The following is a 14,760-nucleotide window of genomic DNA, read 5'->3' as shown; positions in this document are numbered from 1 at the left end:
GTATTTCATTGTTGCTTTGATTTTTAATCATCTTTTTTGAGCTGCCGACCAGTTTTCTATTGTATGATAATTCTTCCTATGACAGGTGAAAAAAGCACAAATGAGACTAATGCAAGTAAAAGGAAATCCATGGACCTAATCCAATGGTTCTCAACCTTCCTAAGGCCATGACTCTTTAAGACAGTTCCTCATGTTGTGATGACACCCAACTATAAAATTATTTTCATTGCTACTTCATCACTGTCATTTTGCTACTGTTATGAATCATAATGTAAATATCTGACATGCGGGATCTATTTTCATTGTTACAAATGAACATAATTAAAGCATAGTGATTAATCACAAAAAATGTAATTATATATTGTGAGATATTTATTTCTAACTAACAATTATGAAATTTTGTCTTGAAGAATGGTGTAGCAGGGGTAACACTGTTCACACCAGGTACTCGTATGTGGGCATATCTGCATGTGGGTGGACCCGCCTGGAGACGATAGAGGAGTGGTGTCCCAGTTCCTAAGCCCATTGGAAATATGTTTTCCGATGGTCTTAGGTGGCCCCTGTGAGAGCATCGTTCGACCCCCATAGAGGTTGCGACCCACAAGTTGAGAGCGCTGCTCTAATCACTGGGAAATTCCAGGTTGCCACTGGTCCCAATCACTTCCAGATTCAGGAATTTAATCAATGTCCACAGCTCTGGCTCTTTGGGTCTCTCTCCGCTGTGCTGATCTCGGAGTTTCTTTCGATAGATAGACCTGGCTATATTTGGGTAAGACAACAGGGGCATAGTATGGGCATGGTTGTAGTCGGCTCCAGTCTACATCCTCCCACTTTATGACCTCAAGTCCATAAACAAATGATCAGGGATGGCTATCCCTGCCTGGTACTGCTTGGATTATGTACTTACTTTGTGGCCTGAAGACGGGGCCCTTGAAATCATCAGCGCTCACCAGAAGAAGGGAAGGGCTGCTGACTAGGCAGGTCTCAGAACAGAGGAACTCGTTCACTCAGACCGGCGAGGGTAAGGGAGGGAGGCTGCCCGACCGAAAACGTTGTCACAGGCGTGCTTGCGCTTGCCACCCAACCCCACCCCTTCACACCACATTGGGGTGGCTGCATTTACAGCTTCCGCCAATGCCAAGAGAATCACATGTTTGCACCCAGGGGCTGAATGTGGCCTTGTGCTGAGCTCCAGCAAAACACAGAGTTGTTCTGGAATAATCGAAGAGCTCAGCACATTCATTTGGTGTCAAACAAAGCCTGACCCTGTCACCCCTCCCTGTGTGTGTGCTTTCCACGTGGGCAGGGAAACGGCCTTTGCTCCAGCAGAAAGACGAGAATGCGTCCTGGAGGGCCACTCACCTTGGGCCTCTGGAACTCCATAAAAACACGTCAACAGCCTTAGGTCTTGTTACGATAAAACTAACATTGCACCCTTTCTGATCATGTCAAGAAGTATACAGAAGAAACTTAAAATGATACCTCTTAGGACCCAGAGGCAACAGGTGTAATGGAGACTTGATTAAAGCTTTCAATGACATCATACGGTTCCTGCAGTTTGTAACCTACTTTTAAAACCCTTTCTTCGAAATAGATAACTAAGAACAATGGATCTTTTGATCACCTTTTATTATGATCCTTGTACTGAGTGCACAATATAGAACGTACACACGACTGTAGCATTTAACTAACTTGATTTTCTTTTTAATAGCTGCATAGTATTCCATTGTTAGGCTGCCACTACAGTGTGCTTAGTCGAGACCCTTTGGATGAGGATTAATGTATCCATAGGTGCCTTCCGCTCTGGCAAATGCTTCCTGTGGACTCATTTATGAAGCAGGCACTCTTTCACTCGATATTTTCATTGTTACCACATTGTCTGAAACAGGTATCTATTCCCCACAAAAATGCCACGCTTTGGCCACATAACAAGTCACCCTAAAACAGTGGATCTCAACCTTCCTAATGCTGCAACCCTTTAATACAGTTCCTCATGTTGTGGTGAACCCCCTAACCATAAAATTATTTTTATTGCTACTTTATCACTGTAATTTTGCTAGTGTTATAAATCAGGTGACTCCTGTGAAAGGGTCATTCGACCCCCCCAAAGGGCTCACAACCCACAGGGTGAGAACCACTGCCCCAAAACTACAACACTTACAACCACCACCACTTATTATGTCTCAAGAGCCTACGACTCAGCTGGGAAATTCTGCCGGTTAGAGTTGCACCCAACTGATCTGGATTGATGTGCTGGTGTCTCTCATTACTGACGAGTCCAGCTCAGGAATGGCTGTTCTTAAATGGCCTTGCCGGAGACTACTCAATTCTGCCGTATTGTTTTTATTTTTCATTCTCTAACGAGTTCGCCTCCCTTCGGAGAGACCAGAATTAGACAGTTACAGAAGGACACATCATCGCTTACATATCATCCCATTGTTAGGCGCCATCTAGGCAGCTTGAACCCCAGAGGGAAGGAAACACTGCGCGGTCCTGTGCCAGCCTCTCCACCGCTCCTCTGCCTGTGCCCATTGTCTCAGCCACGGGGTCCATGCCTCTCTTCTAGGGCTTCTCTCTTTTTAGCTGCCCCTCCACGCTCTCGAATGGCCTTCCCAGGGACTGATCTCTCCTGACGACGTGTCCAACGTAAGACAAAGTCTTGCCATCCTTACCTAAGGAGCACGCTAGCCTCGCCTCTTCCAATACAGATCGGTTTGTCCTTTTAATAGTCCATGGTACTTCCAATAGTTCTTTGAAATCAATTTATTACATAATCCCATTAAATTATTGAAATCCCTACAGCATCCAGTTCTACTCTGATACACTAGGAGTCACCATAAAAATTTAAAATAAAAAGGAGTTGCCATGCGTCTAAATCAACTCAAATGTTACTGGATTTATTTTAGCTCCAGTTGAACAGAAGTACTACAAATTTACATTGCAAAGGGGAGTGTTTGGTTGTCTATTGCTATGTGATAAGCCACCGCTAACTCCTCATGTATGAAATGAAGATATAATTACTTTATATCAGTGCTATTCAGAAGAAATAAGGTGCGGGCCACATATGTCAAGTCAAAGTTTCTAGTTGTTGTTAAGTACCATTGAGTCAGTTATGAGTCATAGCAACACTATACACAGCAGAACAACATACTGCCTGGTCCTGCGCCGTCCTTGCAATTGTTCCTATATCTCACCCATTGTTGCAGCCAGTGTCAGTCCATCTCATTGAGGGCCTTCCTCTCTATCACTGCCCCTCCACTTACCAAGCATCATGTCCTTCTCCAAAGACTGGTCTCCTAAAGTAAAAGATTTCAGTAAAAAGTGTTTAGTAGTCACACTAAAGAAACAGGTGAGGTCAATTTTAATATTTTTAATAGTCAGTGTGGTAGTCACCTAATCTGGTATCACTTAAGGATTAAGTGTGGAGGGGTGGAGTCTAGGCTGTCAATCTGGTGATAACCAATGAGACTTCTGTGGACATGGTCTTCTCCTGAGAATTCTGGGAAATCCGGTACATCCTCCTTGAAGGTGGAAGATGCCTCTCTCTCTCTCTGCTACTCCCTGGGAGACATTGTAGAAGACAAGCCACATGGATGCAACCAGACCTTGGAAGCCAGAGAAGCCACCAAGAGACCCCTGCCAGTGCTGAGATATTTCTAGTGACACTGGATTCAAAGACTTTCTACTTACTGGCCTGTGATCTTCTACATTCAACATCATTACATGTGTTTTGTGAGTCTGAAGAGGACTTTATAGATTGCTGTAGGACATATGGCTAATACTGGACTTATGACCTTGGACTGGACTGGATTGGGATGTTTTCTCAATGTTCAATTCCTCTTGTATATAAACCTCTCCCTTTTAAAAATATGCATGTTTGTGAATTTGTTTCTCTAATCTACCCAGACTAACACAGTCAGTATATCCAAAATATTATCATTTTATCATCTAATTAATATTTTTTAAATTGAGATATTTTACATTCTTTTTAAAAATTGAGGTTTGAAGTTTGATGTACACTTTACACTGAAAGCACATGTCAATGCCCACTAGCCACATTTCAAGTACTCAGTGTCCTTGAGTACATGTGGCTAATGGCTCCCAAGCTGGTCAATGGGATTGTTAAGAGGATAATGTATGTGAAATGTACTAGCAATAAATACATGTCTCCTTCCTTGGTGACAGAGGTTCTGCTTTTAGAAAGAATCAATAAAAACTGGCAAAGAGTGAAGAGTCCATGGACCTGAGCAGAAGTTGTTCCCAAGAAAAAGTAAGTGCAAGGCACATTGTGGAGGTAAGAATAGGTAACGTGAAAGAAATGAGCGTTTGGGTAAATGTAGTCCTCCAAAAATAAAGTAAGGAGTGGGGAAATTACAGGTAGGCTAAAAAGGGAGAGAAGCAAACAACACTCACAAATGGAAGGGATCATTAAAGAAAGATTATACCAGACCCCTAGGTCATCAACCAAACCGATTCAGCGAGATCCAACCTGGGAAGGTGGGAAGGGTGGCTAGGCAGGAATATAGATGATTGCTTTTAAGTCACTCTTGGTTCTTTTAAGGCACCTTGATGGTGCAGTGGTTTAAGCAATTGGCTGCTAACTTAGAGGCCAGTAGTTCTAAGTCACCAACTGCTCTGCCCGGGAAAGATGTGGCACTCAGCTTTGCTGAAGGTTGCAGCTTGAAAGCCCTATGGGACCATTCTACCATGTCCTATAGAATGCCTCTGAGTTGAAATCCACTCAGTGGCAACAAGTTTTGGATCCCTTTATCAACAGATGTGAACGTGAGTTTAACACATCACCAAGGCCTGGCTAATCATGCCTACACGAGCCACCACGTATCGTTGACAGCCTTCCTTCTGCCTTTCTTCCCTCTCTCCATCCCTCCCTTGATGACGTCTTCCTTTCCTATCATTCTCTCTCTCTCTCTCTCTCTCTCTCTCTCTCTCTCTCTCTCTCTCTCTCTCTCTCTCTCTCGTCTTCTTCATACTGGGTAGATGTTGGAGTGTGAGGGGTTGATAGGTAAAGATTTCTAAGATAACAGGACTAGGAGCTGGGGCTGGGGAAGAAAACATACCTCAACTCACTGTGACCCTAGCTGAGCCAGCTTTTGGATGCTTGGGTATAGGGGGCGCTCAGGGTGTTGCCATGGGTACAAGGCAAGCACTTGCATTCAGCACCCCTCAAGGTAAAGCACATGCCAGAAAACGGACTTTTCCTAGGAGCCCCGTGATCATTGGCCCCTGGCCAACCACAATAATAAACCACCTTCCCAAACCAAGACACGTATCTGGATTGAAAGGCAGAAGTTCTGGATTCTTCTTGTGACTGCGCTGCTAAAAGGCTGCCAAGCCAGACAGAAAGTCAGGGTGCTGGGGCACCCACCCATCTGCTTGTTGAGGCCTTAGGATCTTGGAGGCCTTTCCTAATCCAGTTTGAGAAGCAACACATAGAAACTGATAATGAAAATGTGATTAAAAAAAAACATCTACTGAAAGAAACGAAAGAACACAAGGAAACAAAAAGAGACAGAAAAATACACGCACCATTCAGTTATATAAAAGAGAGGAGTCACTATTCTGGGGACATGAACTAGCAAGGTTGTTACCTAGCTGCCATACATCCCTTCTGGATCAAATAACAAAGAAAGGAAGGGTAGAGGGGAAAAAAGATACAGAGGGGGGAGGGAGAAAAAAGGAAGGAAGAAGTATGATATTCATTCATCTCTGTAGAGACTGTTGAACAATAAGATCTGGGGGGATTTTAATTGAATGTTTTCCAGCAATCTTTTCAGAGAAATGTTTTCCCCTGAAAGGCCTCAACGCAGCTGTTAAAGATACAAGACAAGTCCCTTTCATATTACTGGTCACACATCTCCTACCTGAGGCCGGACAGAAGCCACTAGAAACCTTAATAATGATTCAACCATCCTTATAACCCTTCTATGGGGGGATATCCAATGGTCTACAGATGGGCTGTGGGGCTCCACTCCAGCCCCCCTCATTCCCATCGATATACTTGTTTTAGATAAGGAGGGGAAGATTCAACCCAGGTGCAGTGCAGCGCCGATGAAACACACATCATTCCTCTAGTTCCTGAGTGGTTCCCCCCCCCCCCACTACGATGACCCAGTTCTACCTTACAAATCCAGCTAGACCAGAGAACACACATTGGTATAGATAAGAGCTCTCGACACATGGAATTCAAGACAGATAAAACCCTCAGGAAGGGGAAACAACACAAGGTTGGATGTATAGCCCCCCCCCCCCCAAGGGGACAAATAACAGAAATGTGGATGAAGGGAGACAATGGACAGTGTAAGATATGAAATAACAACAATATATCACTTAGGGGTTCAACAGGGTGGGAATGTGCGGGCGGTGGGAGAAGAGGAGCTTATATCAAGGGCTCAAGTAGAAAATGTTTTGTAAATGATGGCAACACATGTACAAATATGCTTGATACAATGAAGTATATGGAATGTTATAAGAGCTGTAAGAGCCCCCCTGAAAATGATTAAAAAATAAAATAATTACTCAACCAAAGGATCTTTCCAAATGGTGAAGGAGCTTCTCAGGAGGAAATTAATATTGAGCAAAATATGGATCAAAGCTAATTGGATTCTTGAGGAGGTAGAGAAGAGAGCTTAGAAATGAGGTTTGTCATGGGCCCCATCAAAATTCCCGAAGGATTATTCCGTCAGAACCTGGAGAGGATTCCCTGAGACAGCCTGAGAGCTGCTTATGTCCTCTTCTCCTAATGCACAGTTCGGCCCTTCCACACAAAGCAGAAGTGGTCATGCCAACCTGCCGTCCGTGCTCTAAGCCTACTGGTTGAGTAATCTTGGTCAAGTCACCGAATCTCTCCAATCTTAGTTACTTCATCTCTCGAATGAAAATGGTGAAAACCATACTTGTCAGAATGCCAGGAATGGACCCATCATTCTCATTGTTCATGACTATTTTCTTGTGGAATCCTGTAGGTCTAAGATGCAGGACCTGTGCTTTGGAATACAACCCACAAGTTATTTTTTCTAATGTGGCAAACAGCCATCTCTGAACAAAAAAATATTTTTTTCCAGCAAGCATTTTACTTTTCTTGCTTGTTGTTTTTTAAGCTACAGCGTTAGCCACTTTTTGAAACTCATTTTATTGGGAGGCCCGTATAGCTCTTATCACAATTCATCCACCATTGTGCCAAGTACCTTTGTATATACGTGGCCATCATCATTTTGCTTTATCCACTTCTGTGGCAGCCCTTTCAGGTAATTTTCCCTCATTGATAATGATTTACAAAAGTACTACGGTTCCCTTTGATCTTTAGTGGAGCATTTAGTAGAGTGTCAGCTAACCACATGCCTTCACATCCCTGGTCCCCCATTAACTACACTGATCTTCGTTCACAGGGCACAGCTGGAATTTTTCCATCTTTCTGGATTGCTCCTAAGGGTCTCTCTTGAAAGAAGTATATCCAGAATGCTCCTTGGAAGTGAGGATGCCATGACTTCTTCTCGGGTACTTTGGGCATGTTATCAGGAGAGACTCTTCCCTGAAAAAGGACATCATGCTCGGTAAAGTAGAAGGCCAGCGAAAAGGAGACCCTCGAGGAGATGGATTGATACCTTGGCTGCAACGATGGGATCGCTCCATTTGAAAGTCATTCTGCCTACATTCAAGAAGGTCCGCCCTCTGCACGTCCATGTTCAATACTATGCTTTGTTGAAGTTCCTTCCCCTGTCTCCACCCAGAAGTGAACTTCCCATGTCTAGGCTCCATAGTACGCTGCTGTGCCTCTTCAACATTACTCTCCACAGATTTGTGTTATCGTCATTTGTGAGGGGCTCTGGCGGCACTCACCTGCTAACCAAAGGGCCAGGCACTTGAACTTCCTAGCTGTTCTGCAGACAAAAGGATGGCGGCTTGCTTCTGCAAAGCGTTGGAAACTCGGAACTGTGTCACGGTTCTCCTCTGTCCTGTAGGGTCATCGTATGTCGGAATTGACCCCACAGGCATGAGTAATCAACGGCCCTCAAAATAAGAAGATTGTCCTGGATTATTCCGGAGGGTCCGCTGGAATCAGAAGAGCTGTTAAACATGGAGGACAAGGCATAAGAGGAGATGAGCGTGAACTACACGTGAGGGACTCCCTCCCCTGTCGCTGCATGCAAAGATGGCGGCAGAGTACCATGAGTCAAGGAATGTGTGTGGCCTCTAGAAACTAGAAAAGGCAAGGAAATCCTTCTTTATTTTATTTTTTTTCCTTAAAAGGACAGGAAAGCTATCTGATGAAAATTCCTGGGAGGCCACAGCTTCCTCCTGAGTAGTAACCAGTGGGCAGGAGAGATGGGCAAACAAAGGGAAACTGGAGTGACTAAAGACACGGCCACTCTATCTGTTCTAGTGGATGAAGAGCTGCTGTCTGAACACAAGGGTGTGGTTTGGGTGTATACATATAGGGTGGTGCAGGAATAAGGGGAGTCTTGGGGCACAGTAGATAAGAATGGTTACGGCTGTAACTCACCAGGTCAGGAAAAATTTGTACAGTCTGCTTCCATAAAGATTGCAGCCTTAAAACCCCATGGGGGCAGTTCTACTCTGCTTTATAGGCTCACATTGAGTGCCAGACAACTGGACGGACAGTGGGCTTGGTTGGGCTTGGGGAATAAGGTGTCAATACTCAGTGATGAGCAGTAGCATTGATTGCTGGCCTGATTTGTGGTGTGTGAGGATTTTTGCTTCTGATTGGATTTTATTCTTAGACATGTCTTTGCTCTTCTCAAGTGGGGACATTTAATTCCAGGGCTCATATCGTGACTAACTATGCAAAGAGGACGTGATGTGTGTGTACTTTCAGAAGTTCTTAGTTAGTAGTCATAGAAACCTCTTCAGGGGAGGAGTGTTTTCTCATCCATAGATCTGAAATTCTATTCCATATATTTCCACACCTCTTCAAATAGTGTAAAAAGAATTATCAGACAAAATACATTTTACAATCTTTGGGTGCCCCTTAGTCACCAAGCATTAAGATGCTATTGTCTGGCGAAAGAAAAGATGTGGAAGACTCATTTTTCACACAAAGGCAGGAAACTCCTATTTGAAGGCTCATGGGTCAACAGAGGGTCGTCCAACAAGAAGAGTCCCTGGGGGAGATGATTGACACAAGGGCTGCAACACTGGGTTCATGCAGAGCAAAGGTTGGGAGGATGCTGCGGGCCTGAGCAGTTTTTGTTGGGCAAGTTTGAACTGACTTGAGGGGACCTAACAAAAGCTGTAAACTAGGTACCCTGACGACGTCCTGATTGAGCATTCAGCTACTCACTATAAGATCAGCTGTTGGAACCCAACCGGGACTGCAGGCATTGAAAACCTGGCCATCTGTCTCCACAAAGATGACCTCGGGACCCTGAAAGAGACAGTTTTACTCTGCAATCTAGGGTCAGTGTGAGTTGAAATCTATTCACTGCCACCCTAGAACATTATCGACAAGAGGTATTACTCTGCCGTTTTACAGAAGAGAAAACGGAGTCTCTGGATCTGTAGGCCACAATCACACAGATAGAAAGTGGCAGACTCGTTTGGGCTTCAAAATCCGTGCTCATTCCGTTATCCCAGCCTGTGAAATACATCCACCAGGTCTCGAAGCATTGTCCAATGACTAAAGGGTCTTTTCTGTGCCACGGGCAGACCACAGCATCTTTCCACAGTGCAGAAATCGTGGAGAAGCGAAACAATTTCCCCGCCCTTGGGTGTCCTGGTGTCCTGGTGTTACGCGTTGGGCTGCTAATCCCACAATCCATAGTTCAAAACCACCAGACGCTCGGCGGGAGAAAGACGAGGCTTTCTGCTTTCATAAAGTGTTACAGTCAAAGGTCAGGATCCAGGCAGTTTGCTACTGAAGAGATTTCCCACCTTAGAAACCCGATGGAGTAGGTCTACCCTGCCTGTCCTGTAGGGTCGCTCTAAATCGGAACCGACTGGAGGGCAGTGAATTAGGTTTGGTTTGGGGCAGCGCAGTGTGGTCAGAACATATCCATTCTGATTCTGCATCTTTCACACACACACACACACACCACACACACCCCACACCCCTGCCATCTGGTCAATTTCAGCTTTCAGTGACCCTAGAGGGGAATCTTTTCAGCAGCCCACTGCCTGGATCCCAGCCTTTGGGGTTTGGCAGTTGACCGCTTCCCTCCTGGGCCCCCGCTGTGCCTTTGCGGTCGGTCGGTGCCCTGGAGACTGGCCGCCCCTCGCCCGGCGCTGCCACTCCGCCGGCGGCCGCCAGGGGTCCTCGCTCGGCGCTGCACGCGTGGCCGCCGAGCCCCAGCCCGCGGTGCAACGCGCAGGGTGCCTGGGGGGCCTCCCGAGCCGCCGCGGGTGCTTCTGGAGTCCCGCTGCTCCGCGCGCCGGGACGGTGCGCGCTCGTGTGGACCTTCAGCGGCTCCGAGGTCAGCCTCGCCCTCTGGCGCCGGCTTCGGCGGCCCAGCCGCAAGGTCCGGCCGGGCCCGGAGACGAAAGGGAAAACCCCGCGGTGAGTGAGGCGCGGCGCCGAGCGCGAGGGCAGGCGGCCCCCGGGGACCGCACCCGGCAGCCGAGGGGCGGGGGCGCCCGGGGCGGTGGGAACGCGGGGCCGGCTCCTCCGCGCCCGCCGTCCTCCGGCTTCCGGGGCTGGCGTCCCGCAAGCCCCTCTTGCAGCGCCTCTCGGTCCGGCTGCTCGTGCGCCCTCCCGGGACGGGGACCGGGCCCCAGTCCCCCACCCTGGGCTCCGGGGCCTCGCGTTTGGAAGCTTTCTGAATGAAAGCCTCCTTCCTCGGCCGCACCAGCCGTCCCCGCAGCCGTGCCAAGAGGCGGCCGCCCGCGGAGTGCGTGCTGGGCGGGAAGACAAACTTTTACCCAAGTGCGCCCGCCGGGGGCGCGGGGACCAAAGTCCGGGCGCCGGGCACTGCGGGGTGGAGGCTGGGCTCGGGGCCGGGGCACCCTGCACTGTCACCGCGTTCGCCCCGGGGTGGTCGACGGCACGTCGTGGGGAGGGCATGCCGGGCTCGCAACTGTCAAACACCTGGACTGCAGCCCCTCCCGGGAGGGTGGAAACCCTGCAGCCCTCCTTGGATGGCTCCTTCCCGCCTTCCGACGCCGTCTCGGGGGGCCGAGGGCCGGCCGCCGGGGCTTGGGAAGTCCCGGCGGCCCCGAGTCCCCGGGTCCCCCCAGCCTCTCCTTGCCCTTCTCGCCCTCGCTCCGCTGCGGGGACTTCCAGACACGGCCGGCTGCGATCCCGGCGAGCGGCCTTTTGTTTCCCCACGTTTCCCCCATTGTTTGCTTTTCCAACATCTGGCGGGGCTCGGGGCGGGAGGAAGCCCCTCACCCTCCCCGAGAGCGCCCACCTCGGGGGCGGCGGGCCCGCGCTGGGGCCAGAGGGGCCAGGCCAGAGCCCAGCCCGGCGGCCCCCCCACCCCGGGCCTGCGGGGAGCGGGCGGTGGGGGGAGGGAAGGGGTGCCTCCCCGCCCGCCCGGGGCCGGCTGGGGCGCATCGCGCGCACCTTCTCCCAGGTGCGCCGCGGGGGCGCGGACCCCAAGGGTGCAGCGTTGGTGCGAGCGAGGTGGTGCCCCCAGCGGGCATGGTGCGCCCCTGAGTGCGGCTCCTGCGGAGTCCAGTCCCCGGCCAAAGACACTGGGGGTGGACTGCTGCCACGGAGGGGCCATCCTCGGCGCGCAGAAAGCTGAGGTTCTCGTTCTGAGACCTGGAGTTTCCAGGGTCGGAAGGACCGCGGAGTCGCCCCGCAGAGCAGGGAGACGCACCTAACTTTGGGAGCCGCGGGGCTCCGCCTGGGATCGTCATGCGGTGGCTCTCTGTAAAGTGAAGCTGCGGCTCTGATGTCCCGGAGGACGGACCCGCGTGCAAACCCCGTCCTCCGCTGCGTGGTAGGAACAGCGGGCCCGAGAGGACGTGGCACAGACGCTGGGAGGGCAGTAGCCAAGCTTCCAAGTCCCTTGGGGTTGGCCTGGAGACGCGGTGTGGGTGCCCCTGTCCCATTAGAAGCGGCCCAACCCCCCCTCCCGCCTCCCCTCCTGCCCCCCCTCCTTCTCTCAAAGTTGGACGTTGACACATCATGTTTATTCTTAGTGGGTGTGGGTGAAAGCAAAGTAGTCCCCGGACCTCTCCAAGCCTAGCAGTGGTTCCCTGCTTTTTCAGTGGGATAGCCAGTCAGCCGGTCCCGCCCCCGAGACTTAATTAACCTAAACTACCGTTTATCTTTCAACTGAAGGCTGCGGGGAGGGAAGAAGCAACCCACTCAAACTTGGCTCGCTGTAAATGGAAAGTGCGTTATGGCACATTGCACGGTTCTAGGACTTTTCCTTCTTCTCGCACTTGGTCAGAACTTGGGAGCTCCGAGCTCCTCAGCAAGGGCAAGGGAAGAGAGCGCTGTTCAAGCAGTCGTGTGGACACAAGGGCTCTTTCTGCTAGGATTCCTAGATAGCGTTGGGATGCTTTGAAGCACTGGAAGGCATTTTGCAAACATTTCATTAGGAAAATGATCCCCAAGGCAGGAGGCCATTGAAATTTACCAACCACAGCAAGAACAGCCAGGAGCAAAGCAACCAGAAGGAAGGGCCTGGGTGGCTTGCACAAGTGCCTCAAGGCATCATGAGCTAGGTGGAAGCAGAGTCCCTGTCCCAGGCCAGCCCAGGAAAGACAAGGGGATAATTATAGTGAGAGATCAGCTTGTGTGGTTTATTTCATTCTAGAATTTAAAAGAGATCCGCTCCCTAATAATTTTAGAAAGAAAAAAAATAGAGAAAAAGAATATGAACAAAAAGTGAATATTATTAACAAGACCACAGTGAGCAATCTTTCCCAGTTATTTCCTGGGAATGAATTTCTAGAGATAGAACACCTGGTTCAAAGGATAGGGTGCATTTTTTAGGATGTTTGAGATCACCTAAATTTGGGACACTTTGCCCAACTATACACAAGCCTATTGCTTCCCCACACCCACCCCCCTCCCCACATTTTTCCTCCCACACACCCTTTCCCCCCATCTTTTACAAGCTGGTGGGAGGCAATTGTCTTATTTTGCGTTTCTTTCATCACAAAGGAGATGTAAAATATTTCTCCTCATATTGTCTTTATTGTCCCCCTTGGTGATGTTGTGTCCTTATTTTTCAGTGGGAATGATTCTCCTTTTTCTCTTTGCTGTGACCTGCTGTTTACAAAGGCGCTTTGGGGGTGCTGTCGGTGACTGCTAACAGAAACATCGTTGGTTCAAACCAGCCGACTGCTCCTCAGGAGGCAGAGAAGGCTATCGGCTCCTATGAAGGTGTACTGCCCCAGAAAATGTAGAGAGGGTCAGACTGGACATGATGGCAATGGATTTTGGGCTCTTTAGGGAAGCATGCATGCTGTTGCTGACTTCTACCCTTGTCTGTGCAGTTGAACGATCTGAATTGAGGAGAAGAGGGCTCAGCTCTTGGCCAATTCTCTACTCTCCTGCGTAGCAAACACTTGACAAACCTGTAACCATAAATGACTGAAATAGCTGACAGGATTCCAGTAGAATTATTAAGGAGACCTTCAAAGGCATTATTAGAGAAACTCTTGGGAAAAACCAAGTCTTAATAGCTTGCCTACTTCAACCCCATTCCCGCTTACGTTGTCATACTTTTATCATGTACAACAATTCTTGCTAATGAGTTGTTTTTACTAAGTGGATCGATCATACAAACTAATTTTATTGTCTGGTTTTTCCACAGAGAGCCAGTCTTACACAATCTTCAACTTGTTCTTTAAAACATTTCTTTGAGCTTTGCTGTTGTTATAAATTCGCCTTAGTTTCTGCCTTTGGCTGTGCTAGGTGAACACTGCATTTGGAACGATCTTGAATCCAAATGGTTTAGCTGCAGGCTCGTCATCAGCTGTAGCTGGAGAGGCCTCTCCAGGGCTGAGCCGGGCAATTTCACCCTCTTCCGTGTGTTTGTGTTCCACCATCTCTGTTTCCATTCCTGCTGGGAAGGAGATGGTTCTGAAACTGGGCTAAGGGACAGAGGAAGAGAAAATTCATTTCAGTCAGCTGGTTAATGCAAATGGAGGACCACACAAGAAAAGTTAAATCAATAATGTAGGCAATCTGGGCACAAGATAATGTTAAAATGATAAAATATTAAAGTTGCCATATATTAGCAGAGTGGTTAATTGATTTAACAGATTAAAAAAGTACTCCTTTATTTTTTGTAATGGGTGTATCCATCATAAAATTCTGCCACAGTTTGACTCCCAGAATTTCATTGAAGGCACAAAGAATATAGTGGTAGTTGGAAATTATTCTTTCCTGAAGCACTTTACATGTGTCTAGGCATGGACTTACAGCAGGGAGTTTGGAGGGGTTTTTTGAGAATGGAAGTCAAGTCATATACAATAGGGATGCATAGTGCTCAGTGTTATAAGTACAGCCTCTCAATGGCTGGGCAAATTTTTATAGACATCTCATTCAAGCAACCAATGTCACTGTTCATGAAATAATAAAACGCCACCCTATTCTGAGATATGAGATATATCAAATAAATTAAGATGTGGGGCAAATGGTCCATAAATATCTATTCACACACCACCACCACGCCGCCTTTATTTTTTTCTTTATGAGAGAGATGGGTTTTTCATGCACAGATTACAGCAACTCTGTGCTAAACTTTGTTGGCAGTAAAGCAGTGAAGCCCCTGAGAGGTTACGTTTTTCAGAATTTTCTAATCCATAGTCTCTGATCATTGA

General features: G+C 48.2%; 1 protein-coding gene across 1 annotated transcript in view; it reads left to right on the top strand.

Annotated features, from left to right (window-relative positions):
• Positions 1-10,326: 10,326 nt before the first annotated feature.
• MOB3B (MOB kinase activator 3B) overlaps positions 10,327-14,760 on the top strand; it is a 212,545-nt gene continuing 208,111 nt past the window's right edge. Inside the window, exon 1 of the mRNA XM_075560007.1 lies at positions 10,327-10,531. The gene's annotated coding sequence lies outside the window, so the exon portion shown is untranslated. The remainder of the gene's footprint in view (positions 10,532-14,760) is intronic.

Source organism: Tenrec ecaudatus, chromosome 10, assembly GCF_050624435.1.
Source record: "Tenrec ecaudatus isolate mTenEca1 chromosome 10, mTenEca1.hap1, whole genome shotgun sequence".
NCBI classification, from domain to species: Eukaryota; Metazoa; Chordata; class Mammalia; order Afrosoricida; family Tenrecidae; genus Tenrec; species Tenrec ecaudatus.
The sequence above is the reverse complement of the archived record's forward strand: the minus strand, read 5'-3'. Positions and strand labels throughout refer to the sequence as shown.